Source organism: Marmota flaviventris, chromosome 16, assembly GCF_047511675.1.
Source record: "Marmota flaviventris isolate mMarFla1 chromosome 16, mMarFla1.hap1, whole genome shotgun sequence".
In the NCBI taxonomy this organism is placed as follows: domain Eukaryota; kingdom Metazoa; phylum Chordata; class Mammalia; order Rodentia; family Sciuridae; genus Marmota; species Marmota flaviventris.
The window spans coordinates 58,660,029-58,677,558 of record NC_092513.1 but is presented as its reverse complement, the minus strand read 5'-3'; positions in this window follow the sequence as shown (position 1 = coordinate 58,677,558).

Genomic DNA, 17,530 nt, shown 5'->3' with positions numbered 1-17,530 from the left:
CCATGTCATTAAGAATGAGCTAAGAAGGGTTGTCAGGTGCCATCTACATTCCTACCCATGTCACTAGGGTGCTTTTTGCTTTTCTCCATATTATCTTCCATTTAAAGGTTGGAATTCTTCATGACTTCAAAAGGCTGGTGGTAGAAACAGAAGCTCCATTTATTTTCTGTTTCAGCAGATTGGAGAATGTATTCTTTTGTCAGCTTCCACAGAAAAGAGAAGATACTTTTTTCCCCAGAATTCCTCCAAAAGGCCATTCACACTGGCTGGGAGAAGGATGTATTGACATAAGCCAGTCAAGGCTTATGTCAATAAGCATTGATTAATAATCCTTGATAATAATCCTACCCTTGGATTTTTGGGAGAGTTCAATTCCAGCCAGACCTTTTGACTTAGAAATTTGGGTTCCTGTTAAAAAGGAACAAGGTTGAGAACTTATTCAGGGGAGGCAGCCAATAACTATTCTCTCAAAAATGTTTATAATTTAAGATATACTCCTTTTATGTTATTTCCTAAATTTCAATGCAGTATATATTTTTTACCAGTTTTTGGTGAGTGTAACTTGAGTTAGAGGAATAATCATACTCCCACTTATTACAGGCTGGCTTAGAAATAAGAAGATGAGCTCTAACTCTTTCTATTGAAGGCATCCTTCAGAAAAAATGAGATTCATTTTTACTTGTGGAAGAAGTGCCTTTATGGTTAACAAAATACTATAGAGACCTATTTTCATAGTTTGAAAGGAGTCATGCTGAGACATCTTGATTAGAAACTTAAAATAGTTCCAGTCTCACTACCAAGCCCTGTTCCCATCATCGAGCTACTAATTATTTAGGCATTGGTAAGTATCAGTCTCATCTCCTTGTCTCTCAATAGCTAAATTTATGGCAGTGCTTGAATCACTTGATATACTATATAGGAGGGATGTTTCCAAGAAGAAATATAGATCAGGCAAAGAATGGGATAGGGGACAAATCAATTTGGATAAAATATGGAGCCTATTTAAACAATATGCTTTGTGGACTTCCTTGGTTCCCTTTGGACAAATAAAGCAAATTTGAACATCTGGAAGGCTGAGGTTAACTGTCAGAGGAAAACACTGATATGTCAAGATAATTGTTCCCTTTATGTTACTTCTCCCCTAGTGTCCTCAGTGCGTACCAGGATCTGATGTGTTAGCCCATTTATCTAGTAGCTTTTTAGATCTTCCATGTCAAATGTGTTTTTTTGTCTTTTTTTTGGCAGGGTACCAGGGATTGGTCTCAGGGGCACTCGACCACAGAGCCACATCCCCAACCCTTATTTGTATTTTATTTAGAGACAGGGTCTCACTGAGTTGCTTACCACCTCACTTATGCTGTGATTGGCTTTGAACTTGATTTCCCCCTGCCTCAGCCTCCTGAGCCACTGGGATTACCAGTGTGTGCCACTGTGCCAGGCCCCAGTGTTCAATGTTTGACTAAAGTCCAGGGAAAGTCTAGTATCAGTCCCGCTGAGCTTTAATATTGATATCATTTTTAAAAACTATTGATTGTTATTAATTTAGCAAACTAATGAGGTTAATCCCATCACCTGGTTCCAATGTATCCCCCTATAGCTTCATTTCCTTTTTCTCATATGAAAGTAAAAAAAAAAAAAAAAAAAGATTTAAAAAAACAGGCCAATAATTAAAACAAGTCACTCTTTAGATTGTGTGAACTTTAAGCATTTTGCTACCATGGCACTCCTTGCCTGCAGTTCTTAAAACTCTCCAATTTCTTATTAATTCAGAATATGTAGAGTTTGTTGAAATCTGCTCCTGTTTTTTTTCTTTTCTACATTTTCTGTTTTTTTCATATATTATAATTAAATGCACCAGTATAATAAAGAAAAGAAAGGATTTTAAAGAATTGCATTTCAATTTTAAAAAGGCACAACCTTAAACACTCTCATCCTACTTTATATTAAATCTTATTTTGAAAATATTTTCGGATCCTACAGGTAGAATGCAGACTGCACACCCAGGAAGGTGAAGGTTGCCTTGTTACAAATGCTCAGGGGAAGGTTTTTTTACTCCCTATCTTTGCCCAGAGCTCTTTTCTTTTGGTTTCTGTCAATACTCTAGATTTATTTCTCCTTGCTTCTTGCACAGAGAGTCTCAACTTTGTGTGGGGATGTCCAATGAGCACCCTCTGCACCCCTACAGCTCAGGTGCCCACTCTGAGCAGCTGTGTGCCCAAGTTCAAGGTCTCTCATCTCAGAAGAATGTTTCCCAGGAACTTTGCTTTTCTGTTCTTGGCCTCTGGGGAATCCTTCTTTCCCTCCCAATCCAGTGAAGCACTTAAGCAGACAATTTTATGTTTCTAATCCAGCTTTTTTACTTGTTTTGTTCAGCAGTTTTGTTTATCTAGTGTCTGCCCTGCTGACAGGAAAGCCCTGAATTGCTTTCTAAAATGGTCTTTTCAAAGGTTTGTTTACAAATAATCTGACTCTTGGATTCCATAAGGTTATATATCCAACAATAGTTTCTAAATCTGTCTTAAGTCTTTTTATTAAAACAACAACAACAACAACAAAAACCAAGCAAGAGCTTTGGGATGTGGCTCAGTGGTAGAGATCTTGCTTGGCATGTGTAAGGCCCTGGATTTGATACTCAGCACTGGGGAAAACAAACAAACAACAACAAAAAAAACCTACCCCAGGTAACCCTCATAATCACCACAAAGCAGCTTCATTGAAGTTAGTTCTAGTTAGTTCAATAATCCATTCTTCAAGTTAAAGAAGTCACCAGAGTTGGGGCTTTATTAATCTAGTTTCCATTACCCCACACGACAGAATATTTATCAGATGCTGAACACCTCATCTGGAGAAGGTACCACATACTTCTTTACTTCAGCCAAATTCCAGTACAAACATTTTATCAGGGATCCTTTCTAATCCCACTGCCATCTATCTGTGATAGCTTGTGCCCACGGAGCACGGATGGATGATTAAAGTTGATGATGGAGGGCAAGAAGAAGATGTTAAAAATAAATCCATCAAAATGAACTTATTAGGAAACATCTGTCCAAAATGACACAATTCCTAAAGGGTTTCTTTCTGCAGTTCTTATTCCAAAACACCTATTGAATACCGATTCTCTGCAATTTGGACCAGACCTAGAGAACAAAAGCAGTAAAACCCCTGCCCTGGGGGTCTTCTCTCCTCATTTAGAAGGCAGCTGTGCAATAATTACAAAAGGAGTACATTTAGATTAAAATTATTCTTTTTAACATGATCTGGGTGTGGCTTGTCTCTGACCTTGTCTTGAATGGTCTTTCCTTCCCAGCCAAGGTCATTCCCACCCAGAGTCTCTTCTGAACCTGCTACACCTTGTGCTTTGGTTTTATATCATCTCTGGTTTTGTTTGTTTGTTTGTTTGTTTGTAGTAGGGATTGAACCCAGGGGCCCTTAACCACTGAGCCACATCCCCAGCCTATCTGTATTTTACTTTGAAACAGGGCCTCACTGAGTTGCTGAGGCTGGCCTTGACATGCAGTCCTCCTCTCAGCCTCCCGAGGTGCTGAATGACAGGCGTGCTCCACCATGCCTGGGTCCACATCATCTCTAATGGATCTTTCTTATTCGCATCTCAGATCGAACGTCAGTTCCTCAGAGAAACCTTCCTCTGTACATCATCCAGTCACCCTGTAACAGTGGTCCACATTGTGCTTTGAATATAGCCCTTCCTGGTCTGCCACTGTGACTTATTTTTAAAATGGACCTGTTTCTTTCTCTTCCTTTCCTCTTCCCCCATCTTGGGAAAACAGGATTACCTTTCTTCCCCATCCTAGGAAGAGTTACCTGTTTGCACACTCACCATGGGAATGAAGTAATTCAGACTTGGGACGGCACCAGAAGATCTCAGAAATGACTGTCTCCCAAATTAACAAGTGAATTACTATTTTGACGAGAACACGGGGAGGGTAGCCTTTGATTCATCTCTTAAAACCCCTCTGTTCCCCATGATAGGCAGAATCATAGCCTCTGGGACAAGATTCAGTACCCTGTGTTTCTCCTTTGCTAACAAAGCAGTAAAACTTCTTTTTCCTTTTTTATCAAAATGGTGTCCTTAATATTGGTTTGGCATCAGGGACAAGGACCAAACTTTTGTTGTTGTTTTTTTGTTGTTGTTGTTTTTGCATACTGGGGATTGAACTCAGGGGCACTTGACCACTGAGCCACATCCCGAGCCCTATTTTGTATTTTATTTTGTAAGGGTCCCGTGAAACGTCGGAGAAAGAGACCACCAAGTGACCACTCATGCAATTGGCAAAAGGGGATTTATTGAACCAGCATGCTGGGGCTCTGTGCCCACTCAAGAAGGGAAAGCAGCCCAGAGCCCCGAGCAGGGGCTGAGCACTGCTTAAGTACACTTTTTGGGGAGGGCGGAGGGCCTTGTATACATCAGAACAAATCATCATGAGGCGCGGGAAAATTGAATAACAACTCCTAAACATGATTGGTTCATTCATTGGCGGGAACAGGTCAGGCTGGAGTGATAGGTCATTCCTAAGGAGGGGGTTACATTTAAACTGATTGGTCCAGGCCCTGCAATGCCTATGTGTGACCACACAGAGCCCTTATTAAACAATCCAAATAGTCAGGGGAAATATTTACTGGGCAGATCCAAGCATTGTCTTAACAGCTACAGAAATTTCAGGTTTTGCAGGTAGCATAGAAACCTAACAATACCTAATCCTTTACATTTTAACTCAGACCTTGCAGCTTAGAAACTTTACAACACCCGGTCTTTTACCCTTTAACTTTTACACTTTAACTTCAATTTCTTTTACCCTTACATTACCAAAAGATAGATGAGTGTTAGTGAGGTGTGGAGAAAAGGCAAGTCTTATGAACTGTTGATGGGGATGTAAACTTGTATTACCAGTATAGAAAGTAATATGGAGGTTCCTTAAAAATTAAAAATAGATCTACCATATACCCAGCAATTCTACCACTGCAATATAGACAAAGGAAGTTAAATTACAATATCACAGAGATATCTACATTTCCATGTTCATTGTAACATTATTCAGAGTAGCCAAGATAAGGAATCAACCTGAGTGTCAATATCGACAGAGGAACAGACAAAGAAAATGTGACACATATACACACAGAGAGAATATTATTTACTCTCAAGCCATAAGGAATCCTGATATTTAAGTCAATACAGATGAACTTTAAGGACAGTATGTTATGTGAAATGAGCCAGGCATAGAAAAACATACTGCATGATCTCACGAATACTTGGACTCTTAAAAAGTTGAACACAGAAGCAGAGTATCAGGGTTTTAGGATGAGTATGAGGGAAGCATCTATGGAGGTATTAGTTCAAGGATACAAAATTTTAAGTGGGAAGAATAAATTAAATCTATTGTACAATATAATGACTTTAGTTACTAATGATGTATTATTCTGAAAGTTGCTATAGAAATAGATTTTAAGTGTCTTACCACAAAAAGTAAAGCATGTGAGGCTATGCCTATGCTCAATGTAGTCTTTTAACAGTGTAAACGTATTTCAAGACATGTTGTACTGCCGCAGTCTGGCTGGGCACAAATGCCGCAGTCTGGCTGGGCACAAAATCACAAGCCACCACACAGCTTGTAGATTCAAACAGCAACTCTTTATTCCCGAACTCACACCAGCTGTTTACAATCATGTTCTGGGGAAATCCACGTTCTCTGCCCAAATCCACACCCACTGGGCTTCTGTCTCCCAAAAAATACTGTCTGAATCCCGTGAGAACTCAAGGGGAACTCAGGCAGCAGGATACGCCCTATTCCCAGCAGGAATAATCTGAAACCTTAAACCTGGAACCTAAACTGGAACACCCTAAACCCGATTATCCTAAACCGGGAACACCCTAATCTGCCCTGGTCCTTGAGCAAGGTCACCTACATGCAATGTCTCTGCAAAATGTCCTATTTCCACGAGTCCTTCCACTAAGCAACATGGGGTACGCTGGCAAGGAAATTGTCATACCTACTTGGCTAATGGCTCCCAGCATTGTACATGATCAATATATACAGCTATAATTTAAAAATATTTTTTGGTACTGGGGATTGAATTCAGGGGACACTTAACCAGTGAGCCATCTCCCCAGCCATATTTTGTAATTTATTTAGAGACAGGGTCTTACTGATTTGTTTAGCACCTTGCCATTGCTGAGGCTGACTTTGGACTCGCCATCCTCCTGCCTCAGCCTCCCAAGCTTCTGGTATTATAGGCATGTGCCACTGTAGCTGGCTTAAAATAAAATTTTTGAAAGAAAGGAAAAGAACAATTTATGGGAGGGGGCAGGGAGTAGAATGGTTTTTGCCAAGGGCTGAGAATGGATTGGGAAATGGAGAACGGATGATGAAAGGGGCAAAGTTTTACATAGGAGGAATAAATTCTGGCAATATTTTGTTTAGCATGGTGATCACGGTTAATATTAATATGTTATATACTTGGAAGTTGTTAAAACAATAGGCCTGAAATGTTCTCACTACACACATGAAAATAACTGTGTTAAGGGATGAATATATGATTGTGGTAATCATTTCACAATGCATACATTTATCAAAACAAACAAAATAATAACAGCATCAACAATAATCATAATACCTCTTCTTGAGCACTTATGTGTGTCTGATCTTAGGCTTTGTGCTGAATGTCTGACGTTCATTATCTCATTTGTGAAGTATAGATATTCAGGTTCAGGGTCATTTGCTCAAGAATACAATGCTAATAAACAAGGGTTTCACAGATTGAAAAACAAAACAAAACACACTAAAATGTCTCCACATAGGAACCTTGGCCTTTTTTCTGCTAAACCAGGTCATTGTTTTGTAGACACGCACAACCATTGGAAAGAGCAGAAAGAACAAACTTATGGGAAAGTGGGAAGATTGCCTGCCTTTTTGCTGTTGATAAAAAAACCAATTTTTTTTTGTTTATTCTGCTATTCTCCAGTAAAGAAAACCAGACCTTTTCTGCATAGATAACCTTTTCCAAATATGTTGACAAAGTGATTGCAAAGGATCTTCTAAGTAATTAGAAGGGTTATTATCTGAACCTTCACACTAAATCCATGCTTTGAAGGAAAAATAGCTGGCCAGGCATTATGGTGCACACCTCTAGTCCCAGCATCTTGGGAGGCTGAGGCAGGAAGTTCTCAAGTTCAAAGCCAGCCTCAGCAAATTAGAGAGTCCCTAAGCAATTTAGTGAGACTCTATCTTTAAAAATATATATATTAAAAAGGGCTGGGGATGTGGCTCAGTGGTTAAGTGCTCCTGGATTCAATCCCTGATACAAAAAAAAAAAAAAAAACTGGTTGGAGTGGTAAGAAATAAGGCTAATAGGGAGCTGTTCCCAGACTGTGTGGCATTGGACTAAGTCTACAGACCACTTTTATTATTATCTCAATAAAAATATTTTAATGAATTTTTAAACTTGCTTGCTTTTATTTACTTAAATTCATTTATTAAAACAGAATTTGTGTCTGTAATACCCGTGGCTCAGGAGGATAAGGCAGGTGGATCATGAGTTCAAAGCCAGCCTCAGCAACTTAGCAAGGCCTTAAGCAACTCAGTGAGGCCCTAAGCAACTCAGTGAGACCCTGTCTCTAACTAAAATACAAAATAGGATTGGGGATGTGGTTGAGTGCCCCTGAATTCAATCCCCAATACCTTCCCCTCCCAAAAAAGAACAGAATTTGTGAATCCCCACTTTGAATGCAAGACCAATATCATTTGCTTTAAATAGAAAGTAATAATGTATATAGTGAAAATAAAGAAGTTACTTCATGTTTTAAAGAATAAAAATAAATAATAAAGTATAAATCTAATTGATTTTACAGAAATACATGCTGGAAAATAGGATTCCTGTGAGCAGAGTAGAACTTTTTATATTCATTTACCAATAAAGGGATATTTAGCTCCTTAACACTTTGTTTAAAGAAAAAGATGAAATGATGACTTTTTTCCCCCAGTTTTAATATTAATCAGTTCCAAGAATCTCAACATTTATGCAAATATATTTATCTATACAAATATGTGGTACATATGGAATATATATAAATATATATAGATATAAATATATGATACCTATAGGAAAAATACAGTAATTTTTAAAAGCTGGATTGTAATTTAGCTACTTAACAGTGGTCCCTGATTGTTCAATCATGGGGACCTGGATAAGACACAATAAGCTAAGTCACATTTCTATTTGGATTGGATCAGAATGTTTTTTGGGGCCATCTCTGCAGGGAAAGGAAGTTTAAGAAATTTGTGTAATCAAAACTGCTTCTCTTTTCTGCCAGTTCACTGTTCTCAAGCCCTTCAGTTCAGGCGTGAGCTCTGCCACTATAGAAAACCATGGCACCCCATAAAGTCTAGCATTAGACCTAAGCATGGGCATCTGTTTTCCAACTCACTATGTTTAATGTGACTCCACCAGAAAAAAGTCTGCTGCCTCAACACTTGAGAGAGTAAAGTGGCCCAGAGCACAGACTTCCTTTACAGGTGACACAGACAGATGTCCATTCATAATGCTTTAAGGCATTTTCCATACTGCCAGTGGGAAACACTGTCTTGAAGTCATTTTGTATCTATTTGCTCTCTTTGTGGCCCTAGCTCAACATTTCTCTAAGCAACTATAATAAAGCATGGTTCAATCATGCCCAACTGTGTCCCAGGACTCCTATCATTCTGCTACTAGAAAGTTCATATGCTCAAAATTGGTCCTTCTGAGCACGACCTTGGCAGACTTCCTATGTGAAGGTACAATTTAGAAATAATCTTTGTTTGTTAGATTGTGGTAGGATCTTTGCACTTCTGTCACCCAATCAATTAGACGTTTGTAAGGTGGAGGCAGTATTATTATCACAGGCAGATGGTGAAATGTTACTCCATCCTTCTCTGGCCACTTTAACTTCTTTGCATAACATTAATTCAGGGGTTTCTTTACAAATTGCAGTTTATTTGAAAAAGGTTTAAAGCCCTGAGGGTTTGGTGAGAAGTTCTTGGTTATGAATGCATCTACTTTGTCTGTCAGCAGCAAAAAGGACACTCTGATTAATACTGACTTTGCCCTGCAAGCCAGGCAGAGAACAGATGAGGTCCTTGTCACCTTAGTGCTGTTCTACGCTAAGAGGAACTTGGAGGGTCATTCTCATGCAGCCTTTGGAAGAAGCATAAGTGGGTACCTAGGCAGGGCCAGGGGTGGGGTGGATTTCTTGTGGTTGGCTCCCTTGAGGGAGGTGGAAAATTCCATTACTCAGAACTCCAGAGGGCTGCCTCCAAAGAGAGGAAGGTATCCAGGTTAGGGTGTACTTCTCAGAAGTTACACCCTGAAGAGAATGGACAGGTGGCATGAGCATGGTGAATATGATGACAAGGAGGAAGCAGGATGGCACTGAGGGCATCTGAGGTGGAGATGGGGTCAACTGAGAGGTGGGAAGAGATAATGAGATTTTGTTTTTATTTTGAAGGTTTGAGGAATGGGCAGATGAAGAAGGATTTTATTTTAGACTGTTTTGCTGTGTAATGCACTAGCAAATCCCTACAGGGTCATTCTGTGTGGGTTTATTTTCAGGCAGATGCAAGCTTCAAGACAGTCCTGCATTATTTGGGTTACCTGTATGTTAAAGCAAGTCTTGTTTGCCTAAGTAACAGGGGGAATGAAGGATTAAAAAAAAAAGTCCTTATGGAGCATGTGTCCTATGTGTATGTGAGACAGATTTAGAATTGTTGCACTGTAATGAATAATCAAGCACTTTATTGTGTTTTTGGAACCCCCAGAGGAATTCCCTGGGGGCTTGTCAGAGGAATTTGAATGCTTTCCAGTATGAAAAGTTTTTGTGGACAGATTCACACACTACTTTTGTCTGCTTTCTGATGTAGTTTAGGCATTATAAATGGCATGCCTCAGGTTAGGTGAATCCTCTGGCTGAACTAGTAGGTAGAATTGTTGGTTAATTCCTGGAGTTTTTCTTTTTATATATATATTTATTTTTTAGTTTTCGGCAGACACAACATCTTTGTTTGTATGTGGTGCTGAGGATCGAACCCGGGCCGCACGCGTGCCAGGAGAGCACGCTACCACTTGAGCCACATCCCCAGCCCCCTGCAGTTTTTCTGATAGTGTATATCATAGGAAGTTGAACATACAGTATTAGAAGGCAAAAGCCAGTGCCACCATCTGGACATAAGATTCTGTGCAATAGCCATTATCATTGAAGATGATTTTAAAAATATTTTTAATATATAAATTGTCAGTGGACCTTTATTTTATTTATATGTGGTTCTAAGAAACAAACTCAGGGCCTCACACATGCAAGGCAAGCACTGTATCACTGAGCCACAACCCCTGCCCCATGAAGATGATTTTTAGTGAGTGTGAATTTTTTGTTGGTCTATGTGCTAATATACTTTACAGGCATTGCTTCATTTTGTTTCTCTAAGATCCCTCTTAGGCAGATACTGTATGCATATGTTTCAACTTTTCAGGTGAGACTCAAAGAGGTGCTACCACTTGTTTATCCAAGGTTGCAGCAGAGGCAGAACTCAGACTCCTAGACTCCCTCTTAGAATGATTTTACTGTATCCTGGTTATTACTTTATGTTTAAAAATTTATGTATGTAATACTGTGATCTTTAGTAATTTTGGACCATCTTTAGAGAAAAATACAAATATACACAAACATCCATGCTCAACCCTATGCATGCCTTCAAATGTGCATACACATGCAAAATGTGCCTAGATTATTTATTTTTTTTTTTTATTTTAGAGGTTTTGAGAATCTCAGATTGAAAATCCCTGCCCTTCAGGGAAAACTTATTTGAGCTTGGAATCTGGTATTTGATAGCTTCCTTATAAGAGGGCCCTGATTCTTGCTGAGGTTAATTAACCCTTCCAAGTACAATTATTGCTAATGTTAAAGAGCCAAACTTCAAACCTAGCTGTTGATCTAACATGTAACAAGAATAGTAGCCATATACTTATTAGATGTACCTAATAATAAGGGTAGATAGTGGATATACATTGGGTAAATAAGTTCTCCTGGTTGTGGATAGTGAGAATCCATAATGATTTAATTAAGGATGAATGCCAGGCGTGCAAACACGTTTTAGGTAAGTGGAATTACGTCACATATAAATGAGTCTCTTGAGGCTCAAAGCTCTTACTCAAGAGTTTACATGTGGCTGAGGCCTGTGATTCTTATCTCCAGATCTCCTGCTGTAATCAACTCTCCTTTTCTGGCTCTAAATGTATCTCCTCTTCCAGATCTGTTATAGGTTCTGCACTGTATCACATTACTTCTCCTATCCCTCTCTCTCAGCCTCAACTTTGGTTTTACTGGTGTTTTGACTGGGGTTTCTGTTGCTGGGGCTTCTTCTCTACATTGTGGGATGTTTACCTACATTACTACATACTGGATTCCAGAAGCACCACCTATCCTGAAGGTTGGCCACAGTTATCTGCATACATTGCCCTATTTCTGTCCTCTGGGCAGCAAAATCACTCCCTCAGAGAGAGAACTACTCACTTTCCTTCTTTGTGTACATATAAATATTAACATTTATCATTGAGTGCTTACATTTGCCACATGAAGTGTCAAGCTTCTTCTATGCATCATATCAGTAAAGTCCTGAAACTATCTCATCATCCTATTAATTTCATCATATAAATAAGGTGAGGCCTGAATATTTTGTCAGGTTAAAAATTTACTTATTGTCACATAACTGCTAAGTGTGGAACTGGGATTTGTTTCAACAATGAGTGATCCCAGGGCTCGGGGTTTTGTAAAAAATGTTTTCACCAAGCTCCATAGTTATTTGGGGCTCCAAATTAATCAACCTCTGTGCATTTTATTATTTGGGATTTGTTCAGCTAGTAAGCTGGAAGAAAATTTTAATGCAATTATAGGTCATATATTTCATTATTATTTATCATTATTATTCTTACACCATTGCTTTTTATTGTTTAATCCTTTTCAGTGAAGCATTATCAACAAAAATATTATCAAAACAAAATCTTGCTTTTGATTCTAATTTCTGAGCATAAATATCATCTTATTGAACATAAAAAATAGATTTGTTTATAAGAGAACAACTATTTCTTTAAGTCATCTTCAGATAAGTTTTTCAGTGGATGCTTTGTGTGATTTTTAATAGCACAAATCACTGGTAAATAACTTGACCATAAAAGCAATGAATTTTCTAGAAATTATAATAGGAAAGTTTTCAACAAAATAATTTATTTTCAGCAAGCCGCATATTTTTGAAAAATGGGACATGTATACTTTAGAACTCTGGGTCTTCTTATTTTTCTCAAAATGAATTTCAACAACAACTTTAAAAATTCTTAGCATATATTAAAATAATAATTACTGAAGAGAGAGGCTGATAAAGAAAGAATAGGGTGCAGCCTTGTTTGAGCTTGACATAGTAGGTTCTTGGGATGTAATAGTATAATAATGTTTGGTAAATAAAGCTGTTACTGGAGGTTGAGAGTTGGCCATGGAGTGATCCTTGGTTCTTGGGCATAATGTCCAAGATTAGGGCAATTTCCCAGGTGCAGAAACAAAAGTACAGCAAGGCAGGAATGGTAATTAGAGCAGATTTTTTGCAAGTCCAGAGAAAGGCAGGAGAAAATGAGATGCATCCCAGAGAGAGGGATGGGAACAAAAATGCACTGAAATGATTAGGCTTTGGGCATTTGTTAGGGTGTTGGGTGGGAGTGGCAGAGAAAACCTTGGAGCATCAGGCCATGCATGCATCTTTGGGCCTAGTATTTGTGCAGCTGCTGTCTCAATAGGGAGAAGTCGTACGCCTTCACTGTGAAAATTGAGAGTATGTGCCTATGTGCTTGAGTTGTTTTGCCCTTTCTGGTCTAGCCTCCCTGGCAAAGTCATGTAACATCCACGGACCCTCAGAGCAGCTTGTGAGTACTTGCCTGACCTAGAGAACATGATGTTTTTCCTCATATCTATATAGAAGTGTAATGGACCCCTTTGATGAAATAGGGGTGGAGGGAGACTGGTGGTGCCATTTGGTGGTTCTGAATGGTCTGCCCACTTTACTATGATGATTTTCTTTCATGGTCCTACCCCATAAGTCCTTATGATGTTCCATGACATAAGTTGAGCCCTCTGGATCCAGAGGGCTAGTCAGGGGCCATTTATAGACATTCCTCTCTTTTCTCTCCCCTTTTCCATTCTTGCTCATCTCTAGCTAACTACCTGTGCTAACATACATCAGCTCTGTACCCTCCTTCTTTGAGCAACAATAAATCCAAAAGGAATTTTCCCTTGGGGAATAGCCTCCCCTACTGTGAGCAGTATTATCTGGACTGTTAGTCAAACACCTTATCCTCCCTTTGCCAAACAGTGGTCATGTGACCAAAGAAGTTCTTTTGTCTGTTTCTCTGTATCTTTTTCCAAGAAATCTGAATCTTGAGTACATTCACCCAAGAATAGAAAAGGCTTGGAGCTGATTCTTCCTGGTCTTGGTGGCTTAGAGAGCAAACTGTCCATTAATTCCTGGGTTATTGGCTTCTATTGCTTATAAGCTTGATTTAGTTTTATTTTGATTTCTAGGTTCTATTCTGTACACTTGCAGTAAATTTATTTTCTATTTAGATAAAGTTAGTTGGAATGTTTTTGTTATTTGTCATCTAAACCTTAGCTGTTCATTGATTATTGATGATGTTGATGAGGAGAAGGAGGAGAATGATAGCAGCTAACATTTACTGATTATAGATATTGATGTGTGCTCCCTTTTTACAGATGAAGAACGAGAGACTTTAAGACAGTTTACATTTTTGCCTAAAGTTATTTAAGTGGCAAAACCGGAATTTGAGCTGAAGTGTGATTGGAGAACCCAAACTCCTAACTACTACACTGAAACATCGGGAGGGTATACCAAATCCTTACATTTGGATTAGGACTTTTTTTTTTACTTAAAATTCATTTTGTTATCTCAAGAATGGGAGCATTTCTTTTCCCAGGATTCCATGATGCAAAACAAGCTGCATAATATAAATGTATTTCCCCCCTTTCTTCATGTGGTAAATTAGAGTAATTATTGTTAATTAAGGGATATGAATGAAATGTCTTTATCAACCACCAAGTTAAATGGGATTTCTGTTTTTAAACCATTGAAGATAATGTTGTCCTGTCAGATTGTGACAGAAAGAGCAGTATTTTCTGTAGGATACAAATACAGATGTTGCAAAAGAAAGGATAAATACCAAGATCAAAAAACTCTGGGGTGGGTTGGGGGTCTTGGGTTGTGACTCAGTGGTAGAGTGCTTGCCTAGCATATGTGAGGTACTAGGTTTGTTTCTTAGCACCACATACAAATAAATAAATAAAATAAAATTGCCATCAACATCTAATAAAAATATTTTTTAAAAGCTCAGGGGGTTTCTATAGAGTGATGTCATCAGTGCATTTTTACTCTTTTGATTCCTGACAGTAAACTAACTTGGACTGTCATATTTTGCCTGATGATTTTAAAAAGGGTGCCAAAGAGAGAGAAAGATAAACTCCTGGACAAGCCACTGTTGCTGGTAATAGGTATTGATAGAAATAGACTTTGAACCTAATTTTTATTTATCACTAAATTATTTTTGGATGCAATTCTAAATAAACATCACTCCCTTCTTGTGAGTATATGCCCTTTCATATGCACACGTGCGCGCGCGCGCACACACACACACACACACACACACACACACACACTTTCTCCTCCAAACAAACCTGTACAATAAAATTGTCTTATCCTTTGAAAAGCCAGTTGGTATTTGGAATTTGGCCCATTGACTATGAAGTGAATTTGGATAAACATCTCTACAGCCAATTTCTCTCTTTAGTCATTGATTGAAATCCCTGAGAGAATGGGAATCTCTTCAAATTCTTTATCATTTTAGCCTATCCCTATGGCAGATGCCTCAAGGGAAAATCTCCTTGTGAGGTGCTCCACCCCTCACACACGCTGTTGAGATATGGTTAAAATGAACAATGGAAACAGCTTTGATAACAATCCTTAGTTATAAACATGGGTGCTTGGAAATTTTAACAGGATGTTAAGAATTTTTCTGTTCAAGTGAGTGAAATACTCTTTCCTCTTGAAATTAAGGCTGACTTTACTTTCTCAACTTGACACAAAAAAACAAACTTTCATTCAGTATTATTTCAGAAGAGGTGGTCATTTTTGGACTAAAAGAGTGAAGGGCATAATCTTATATCATCATAATTATAATGATCAAATGTTTCAGCAATATAAAAATCTCACAATTTTGTCTTTCTTTTGTCATCTCACCATCATTGAGTGAAAGCCTTTTAAAAATCACTGATTTATTCTAGCAACCATCTGATGATTGCTTCTTCAAAGACTTCTGCCAAGGGATTTTTCCATTTATATATATATATTTTTTTAAGTTACATATCAGTTTTATTAAACTTGAGTTTCAGACAATAAACATTTTCAGGCATTTTCTTACTGTTCAGCAGATAGGCTGGCCTCCTTTCTGTTCCCCCGATGTCATCACTTGCCTAGAACAAGAGCTGAACATTTTGTGTTCCTTTTTTTATTGTTGGTTGTTCAAAACATTACAAATTTCTTGACATATCATATTCCACACTTTGATTCAAGTGGGTTATGAACTCCCACCTTCACCCCATACACAGATTGCAGAATCACATCAGTTACACATCCATTGATTTACATATTGCCATACTAGTGTCTGTTGTGCTCCGCTGCCTTTCCCATCCTCCACCATCCCCCCTCCCCACCTCTCCCCTCCCCTCCCCTCCTCTCTCTCTACCCCCTCCACTGTATAACCCTGAGGGTCTCCTTCCATTTCCATGCAATTTCCCTTCTCTCTCCCTTTCCCTCCCACCTCTCATCCCTGTTAAATGTTAATCTTTTTCTCCTGCTCTTCGTCCCTACTCTGATCTTAGTTACTCTCCTTATATCAAAGAAGACATTTGGCATTTGTTTTTTAGGGATTGGCTAGCTTCACTTAGCATAATCTGCTCTAATGCCATCCATTTCCCTGCAAATTCTATGATTTTGTCATTTTTTAATGCAGAGTAATACTCCATTGTGTATAAATGCCACATTTTTTTTTATCCATTCGTCTATTGAAGGGCATCTAGGTTGGTTCCACAGCCTTGCTATTGTGAATTGTGCTGCTATGAACATCGATGTAGCAGTGTCCCTGTAGCATGCCCGTTTTAGGTCTTTAGGGAATAGACCAAGAAGGGGAATAGCTGGGTCAAATGGTGGCTCCATTCCCAACTTTCCAAGAAATCTCCATACTGCTTTCCAAATTGGCTGCACCAATCTGCAGTCCCACCAGCAATGTACAAGTGTACCCTTTTCCCCACATCCTCGCCAGCACTTGTTGTTGTTTGACTTCATAATGGCTGCCAATCTGACTGGAGTGAGATGGTATCTTAGGGTGGTTTTGATTTGCATTTCTCTGACAGCTAGAGAAGCTGAGCATTTTTTCATGTACTTGTTGATTGACTATATGTCCTCCTCTGAGAAGTGTCTGTTCAGGTCCTTGGCCCATTTGTTGATTGGGTTGTTTGTTCTCTTATTGTCTAATTTTTTGAGTTCTTTGTATACTCTGGATATTAGGGCTGTATCTGAAGTGTGAGGAGTAAAGGTTTGTTCCCAGGGTGTAGGCTCCCTATATACCTCTCTTATTGTTACTTTTGATGAGAAAAAACTTTTTAGTTTGAGTAAGTCCCATTTGTTGATTCTAGTTATTAACTTTTGTGCTATGGGTGTCCTATTGAGGAATTTGGAGCCCGACCCCACCGACTGTAGATCGTAGCCAACTTTTTCTTCTATCAGACGGCGCATCTCTGATTTGATATCAAGCTCCTTGATCCATTTTGAATTCACTTTTGTGCATGGCGAGAGAAAGGGATTCAGTTTCATTTTGTTGCATATGGATTTCCAGTTTTCCCAGCACCATTTGTTGAAGATGCTATCCTTCCTCCATTGCATGCTTTTAGCCCCTTTATCAAATATAAGATAGTTGTAGTTTTGTGGATTGGTTTCTGTGTCCTCTATTCTGTACCATTGGTCCACCCACCTGTTTTGGTATCAGTACCATGCTGTTTTTGTTACTATTGCTCTGTAGTATAGTTTGAAGTCTGGTATCGCTATACCGCCTGATTCACACTTCCTGCTTAGCATTGTTTTTGGTATTCTGGGTCTTTTATTTTTCCATATGAATTTCATGATTGCTTTCTCTATTTCTACAAGAAATGCCGTTGGGATTTTGATTGGCATTGCATTAAACCTATAGAGAACTTTTGGTAATATCGCCATTTTGATGATGTTAGTTCTGCCTATCCATGAACAGGGTATATTTTTCCATCTTCTAAGATCTTCTTCTATTTCTCTCTTTAGGGTTCTGTAGTTTTCATTGTATAAGGCTTTCACCTCTTTTGTTAGGTTGATTCCCAAGTATTTTATTTTTTTTGAAGATATTGTGAATG